Raw genomic sequence first — 7,119 nt, 5'->3', positions numbered from 1 at the left:
TGTTCCGGTGTGGTACCTCATTACTATATGATCCAATCCAGAAAAAACCCAGGATATGGCCAACAAGTAACCGAAAAATGCGAAAGGATGAGCCAGATGATTGCAAATACCAGAACTAAACCAGACATAACCGGCGTTATCCTCTATAATATTAATCGGAACCAGGTTGAATTGACTGCTTCAGTGTGGTACCACATCACTACGTGATACTAACCAGAAAAAAACCCAGGATCTGGCCAACAAGAATGCGAAAAATGCGAAAGTATGAGGCAGATGATTGCAAATACCAGACGTAACCCACACATAACCGGCGTTCTCCTCTAAAATATTTATCGGAACCAGGTTTTATTGATTATATTTCAGTGAGGTACCACATTAGTACGTGATCCTAACCAGAAGAAAACCCAGGATCTGCCCATTCAAGCATGTGAAAAATGCCAATGTATGAGTCAGGTGATTGCAAATACCAGACGTAACCCAGGCATAACCGGTGTTATCCTCTAAAGTATTGAACGAATCCAGGTTTAATTGACTGCTTCAGTGTGGTACCATATTACAACGTGATCCGAACCAGTAAATGCGCAGGATCTGACCAACAAGTATGCGAAAAATGCGAAAGTATGAGCCAGATGATTGCGAATACCAGACGTTACCCAGACATAACCGGTGTTATCCTCTATAATATTGATCGAATCCAGGTTGAATTGATTACTTCTGCGTGGCACCACATTCTTACGTGATCCTAACCAAAAAAAAACGCAGGACCTGGCCAACAAGTATGCGAAAAATGCAAAATTATGAGGCAGATGATTGCAAATACCAGACCTAACCCAGGCATTACCGGCGTTCCCCTCTAAAATATTAATCGGAACCAGGTTTTATTGATTATATTTCACTGTGGTACCACATTAAAACGTAATCCTAACCAGAACAAAACCCAGGATCTGGCCATTCAAGTATGCGAAAAATGCGAATGTATGAGTCAGATGATTGCAAATACCAGACGTAACCCAGACATAACCGATGTTATCCTTTATAGTATTGAACGAATCCAGGTTTAATTGACTGCTTCAGTGTGGTACCACATTACAACGTGATCCGAACCAGTAAAGGCGCAGGATCTGTCCAACAAGTATGCGAAAAATGCGAAAGTAAGAGCCAGATGATTGCGAATACCAGACGTTGCCCAGCTATAACCGGTGTTATCTTCTAAAATATTAATCGAAACCACGTTGAGTTGACTATTTCTGTGTGGCACCACAGTAATACGTGATCCTAAACAGAAAAAAACCCAGGATCTGACCAACAAGTATGCGAAAAATGCGAAAGTATGAGGCAGATGATTACAAATGCCAGACGCAACCCAGATCTAACCGGTGTCATCCTCTAAAATATTAATCGGAACCAGGATTTATTGACTATTTCAGTGTGGTGCCACATTAATACGTGATCAAAACCAGATAAAACCCAGTATCTGGCCAACAAGTATGCGAAAAATGCGAAAGTATGAGCTAGATTATGGCAAGTACCAGACCTAACCCAGACATAACCGGCGTTATCCTCTAAAATATTAATCGGAACCAGGTCTAATTGACTGCTTCAGTGTGTTACCACATTTCTACATGATCCGAACCGGAAAAAGCCCAGGATCTTGCCAACAAGAATGCGCAAAATGCGAAATTATGTGCCAGAAGAATGCAAATACCAGACGTAACCCAGACATAACCGGCGATATCCTCTAAAATACTAATCGGAACCATGTTTAATTGACTGTTACAGTGTGGTACCACATTGCTACGTGATTCAAACCTGAAAAAAGCCCAGGACCTGGCCATTCAAGTATGCGAAGAATGCGAAAGTATAAGCTAGATGATGGCAAACACCAGACCTAACCCTGGCATAACCGGCGTGCTCCTCTAAAATATAAATCCGAACCAGGTTTTATTGACTATTTCAGTGTGGTGCCACATTAATACGTGATCCCAACCAGATAAAACCCAGGATCTGGCCAACAAGTATGCGAAAAATGTGAAAGTATGAGCCAGATGATTGCAAATACCAGACGTAACCCAGACATAACCGGTGTTATCCTCTAAAATATTGATCGAAACCTGGTTGAGTTGACTATTTCTGAGTGGCACAACATTAGCACGACATCCTAACCACAAAAAAACCCAGGATCTGGCCAACAAGAATGCGAAAAGTGCGAAAGTATGGGGCAGATGATTGCAAATACCAGACATAACCCAGACATAACCGGTGTTATCTTCTAAAATATTGATCGAATCCACGTTGGATTGTCTATTTCTGTGTAGCACTACATTAATACGTGATCCTAACCAGAAAAAAACCCAGGATCTGGTCAACGAGAATGCGAAAAATGCTAAAGTGTGAGGAAGTTGTTTGCAAATACCAGGCGTAACCCAGACATTACCGGTGTTATCCTCTAAAATATTGATCGTATCCACGATGCATTGACTGTTTCTGTGTGGCGCCACATTAATACGTGATCCTAACAAGAACCATACCCGTGATCTGGCCAACAAGAAAGCGGAAAATGCGAAAGTATGAGCTAGATGATGGCAAGTACCAGACCTAACCCAGACATAACCGGCGTTATCCTCCAAAATATTAATCGGAACCAGGTTTAATTGACTGCTTCAGTGTGGTACCACATTACTACGTGATCCGAACCAGAAAAAGCCCAGGATCTGACCAACAAGTATGCGAAAATTCGAAAGTATGAGCCAGATGCTTGCGAATACCAGACGTAACCCAGACATAACCGGTGTTACCCTCTATAATATAGTTCGAATCCAGTTTGATTTGACTATTTCTGCGTGGCACCACATTAAGACGTGATCCTAACCAGAAAAAAACCCGGGATCTGGCCAACAAGAATGCGCAAAATGCGAAGGTATGTGCCAGATGAATGCAAATACCAGTTGTAACCCAGACATAACCGGCGATATCCTCTAAAATATTTATCGGAACCAGGTTTAATTGACTGTTACAGTGTGGTACCACATTACTACGTGATTCAAACCAGAAAAAAGTCCAGGATCTGGCCACTCAAGTATGCGAAAAATGCGAAAGTATGAGCCAGATGATTGCGAATACCTGACGTAACCCAGTCATAACCGGTGATATCCTCTAAAATGTTGATCGAAACCACGTCGAATTGATTATTTCTGTGTGGCACCACATTAATACGTGATCCTAACCAAAATAAACCAAGGATCTGGGCTACAAGAATGCGAAAAATGCGAAATTATGAGGCAGATGATTGCAAATACCAGACCTAACCCAGACGTAACCAGCGTTCTCCTCTAAAATATTAATCGGAGCCAGGTTTAATTGACTGCTACAGTGTGGTACCACATTACCACTTGATCCAAACCAGAGAAAAACCGAGGATCTGTCCAACAATTATGCGATAGATGCCAAACCATGAGGCAGATGACTGCAAATACCAGAGGCAACCCAGCACTATCCGGTGTCATCCTCCAAAATATTGATCGAATATAGGTTGAATTGTATATTTCTGTGTGGCACCACATTAATACGTGATCCTAACCAAAAAAAAACCAGGCTCTGCCAACAAGTATGCGAAAAATGCGAAAGAATGAGGCAGATGATTGCAAATACCAGAACTAACCCAGACATAACCGGCGTTATCCTCTAAAATATTAATCGGAACCAGGTTTAATTGACTGCTTCAGTGTGGTACCACATTACTACCTGACCCTCAGCAGAAAAAGCCCTGGATCTGGCCATTGAAGTATGCGAAAAATGCGAAAATATGAGGCAGATGATTGCAAATACCAGAGGCAACCCAGACCTAACCGGTGTCATCCTCCAAAATATTGATCGAATACCGGTCGAATTGACAGTTTCACTGTGGTACCACATTACTACGTGATCCAAAACAGAAAAAGCCCAGGATCTGGCCAACAAGAATGCGAAAAATGCGAAATTATGAGACAGATGATTACAAATACCAGACCTAACCATGACATAACCGCCGTTATCCTCTAAAATATTAATCGCCATCTGGTTTAATTGACTGTTTCGGTGTGGTACCACACTACTACGTGATCCAAAACAGAAAAAGCCCAGGATCTGGCTATTCAAGTATGTGAAAAATGGGAAAGTATGAGCAACATGATGGCAAATACCAGCGGCAACCCAGACATAACAGGTGTCATCCTCCAAAATATTGATCGAATACAGCTCGAATTGACCATTTCAGTGTGGCACCACATTAAAACGTGATCCTAAACAGAAAAAAACCCAGGATCTGGCCAACAGGTAAGCGAAAAATGCGAAAGGTTGAGCCAGATGATTGCGAATACCACACGTATGCCAGACATAACCGGTGTTATCCTGTAAAATATTGTTCGAATCCACGATGAATTGAATATTGCTGTGTGGCACCACATTAATACGTGATCCTAACCAATAAAAAATCCAGGATATTCCAAACAAGAATCCGAATAATGCGAAATTAAGAGGCAGATGATTGCAAATACCAGATCTAACCCAGACGTAACCAGCGTTCTCCTCTAAAATATTAGTCGCAGCCAGGTTTAATTGACTGCTTCGGTGTGGTACCGCATCAGTACGTGATCCAAACCAGAAAAAATACAAGATCTGGCCAACAAGTATGCGAAAGATGCGAAAGTATGAGCTAGATGATGGCAAATACCAGACCTAACCCTGACATAACCGGAGTTCCCCTCTAAAATATTAATCGGAACCAGGTTTAATTGGCTGCATCAGTGTGGTAGCACATTAGTACGTGATCCTCACCAGAAAAAGCCCAGGATCTGGTCATTCAAGTATGCGAAAGAAGCGCAAGAATGAGCTAGATGATGGCAAATACCAGACCTAACCCAGACATAACCGGCGTTCTCCTCTAAAATATTTATCGGAACCAGGTTTTATTGATTATATTTCAGTGAGGTACCACATTAGTACGTGATCCTAACCAGAAAAAAACCGAGGATCTGGCCAACAAGTATGCGAAAGATGCCAAAATATGAGGCAGGTGATTGCAAATACCACACGCAACTCAGAACTATCCGGGGTAATCCTCCAAAATATTGATCGAACACATGTTGAATTGACTATTTCAGTGTGGCATCACATTAATACGTGATCCTAACCTGAAAAAACCCAGGATCTGGCCAACAAGTAAGCGAAAAATGCGAAAGGATGAGCTAGATGATGGCAAATACCAGACGTAACCCAGACATAACCGGTGTTATCCTCTAAAGTATTGAACGGATCCAGGTTTAATTGACTGCTTCTGTGTGGTACCAAATTACAACGTGATCCGAGCCAGTAAAAGCGCAGGATCTGACCAACAAGTATGCGCAAAATGCAAAATTATGAGGCAGATGATTGCAAATACCAGACCTAACACAGGCATAACCGGCGTTCTCCTCTAAAATATTAATCGGAACCAGGTTTTATTGATTACATTTCACTGTGGTACCACATTAAAACGTAATCCTAACCAGAACAAAACCCAGGATCTGGCCCTTCAAGTATGCGAAAAATGCGAATGCATGAGTCAGATGATTGCAAATACCAGACGTAACCCAGACATAACCGATGTTTTCCTCTAAAGTATTGAACGCATCCAGGTTTAATTGACTGCTTCAGTGTGGTACCACATTACAACGTGATCCGAACCAGTAAAGGCGCAGGATCTGTCCAACAAGTATGCGAAAAATGCGAAAGTATGAGCCAGATGATTGCGAATACCAGACGTTACCCAGCCATAACCGGTGTTATCTTCTAAAATATTAATCGAACCCACGTTGTGTTGACTATTTCTGTGTGGCACCACAGTAATACGTGATCCTAACCAGAAAAAAACCCAGGATCTGACCATCAAGAATGCGAAAAATGCGAAAGTATGAGGCACATGACTGCAAATACCAGACCTTACCCAGACATAACCGGCGTTATCCCCTAAAATATTGATCGGAACCAGGTTCTATTGGCTATTTCAGTGTGGTGCCACATTAATACGTGATCAAAATCAGATAAAACCCAGGATCTGGCAATTCAAGTATGCGAAAAATGCGGAAGTATGAGCTAGATTATGGCAAGTACCAGACCTAACCCTGACATAACCGGCGTTATCCTCTAAAATATTAATCGGAACCAGGTTTAATTGACTGCTTCAGTGTGGTACCACATTACTACGTGATCCGAACCAGAAAAAGCGCAGGATCTGACCAACAAGTATGCGAAAAATGCGAAAGTATGAGCCAGATGATTGGGAATTCCAGACGTAACCCAGACATAACCGGTGTTATCCTCTAAAATATAGTTCGAATCCAGGTTGAATTGACTACTTCTACATGGCACCACATTAAGACATGATCCTAACCAGAAAAAAGCCCAGGATCTGGCCAACAAGTATGCGAAAAATGCGAAACTATGAGGCAGATGATTCCAAATACCAAACCTAACCCAGGCATAACCGCCGTGCTCCTCTAAAATATTAATCGGAACCAGGTTTTATTGACTATATCAGTGTGGTGCCACATTAATAGGTGATCAAAACCAGATAAAACCCAGTATCTGGCCAACAAGTATGCGAAAAATGCGAAAGTATGAGCTAGATGAAGGCAAGTACCAGACCTAACCCAGACATACCCGGTGTTATCCTCTAAAATATTGATCGAATCCTGGTTGAGTTGACTATTTCTGAGTGGCACAACATTAGCACGACATCCTAACCACAAAAAAACCCAGGATCTGGCCAACAAGAATGCGAAAAGTGCGAAAGTATGGGGCAGATGATACCAAATACCAGACATAACCCAGACATAACCGGTGTTATCTTCTAAAATATTGATCGAATCCACGTTGGATTGACTATTTCTGTGTGGCACTACATTAATACGTGATCCTAACCAGAAAAAAACCCAGGATCTGGTCAAGGAGAATGCGAAAAATGCTAAAGTGTGAGGCAGATGATTGCAAATACCAGACCTAACCCAGACATAACCAGCGTTATCCCCTAAAATATTGATCTAATCCAGTTTGAATTTATTACTTCTGTGTGGCACCACATTAATACGTGATCCTAACCAAAAA

Source organism: Colletes latitarsis, unplaced genomic scaffold, assembly GCF_051014445.1.
Source record: "Colletes latitarsis isolate SP2378_abdomen unplaced genomic scaffold, iyColLati1 scaffold0002, whole genome shotgun sequence".
NCBI lineage: Eukaryota > Metazoa > Arthropoda > Insecta > Hymenoptera > Colletidae > Colletes > Colletes latitarsis.
Note: the sequence above shows the minus strand (reverse complement) of the source record.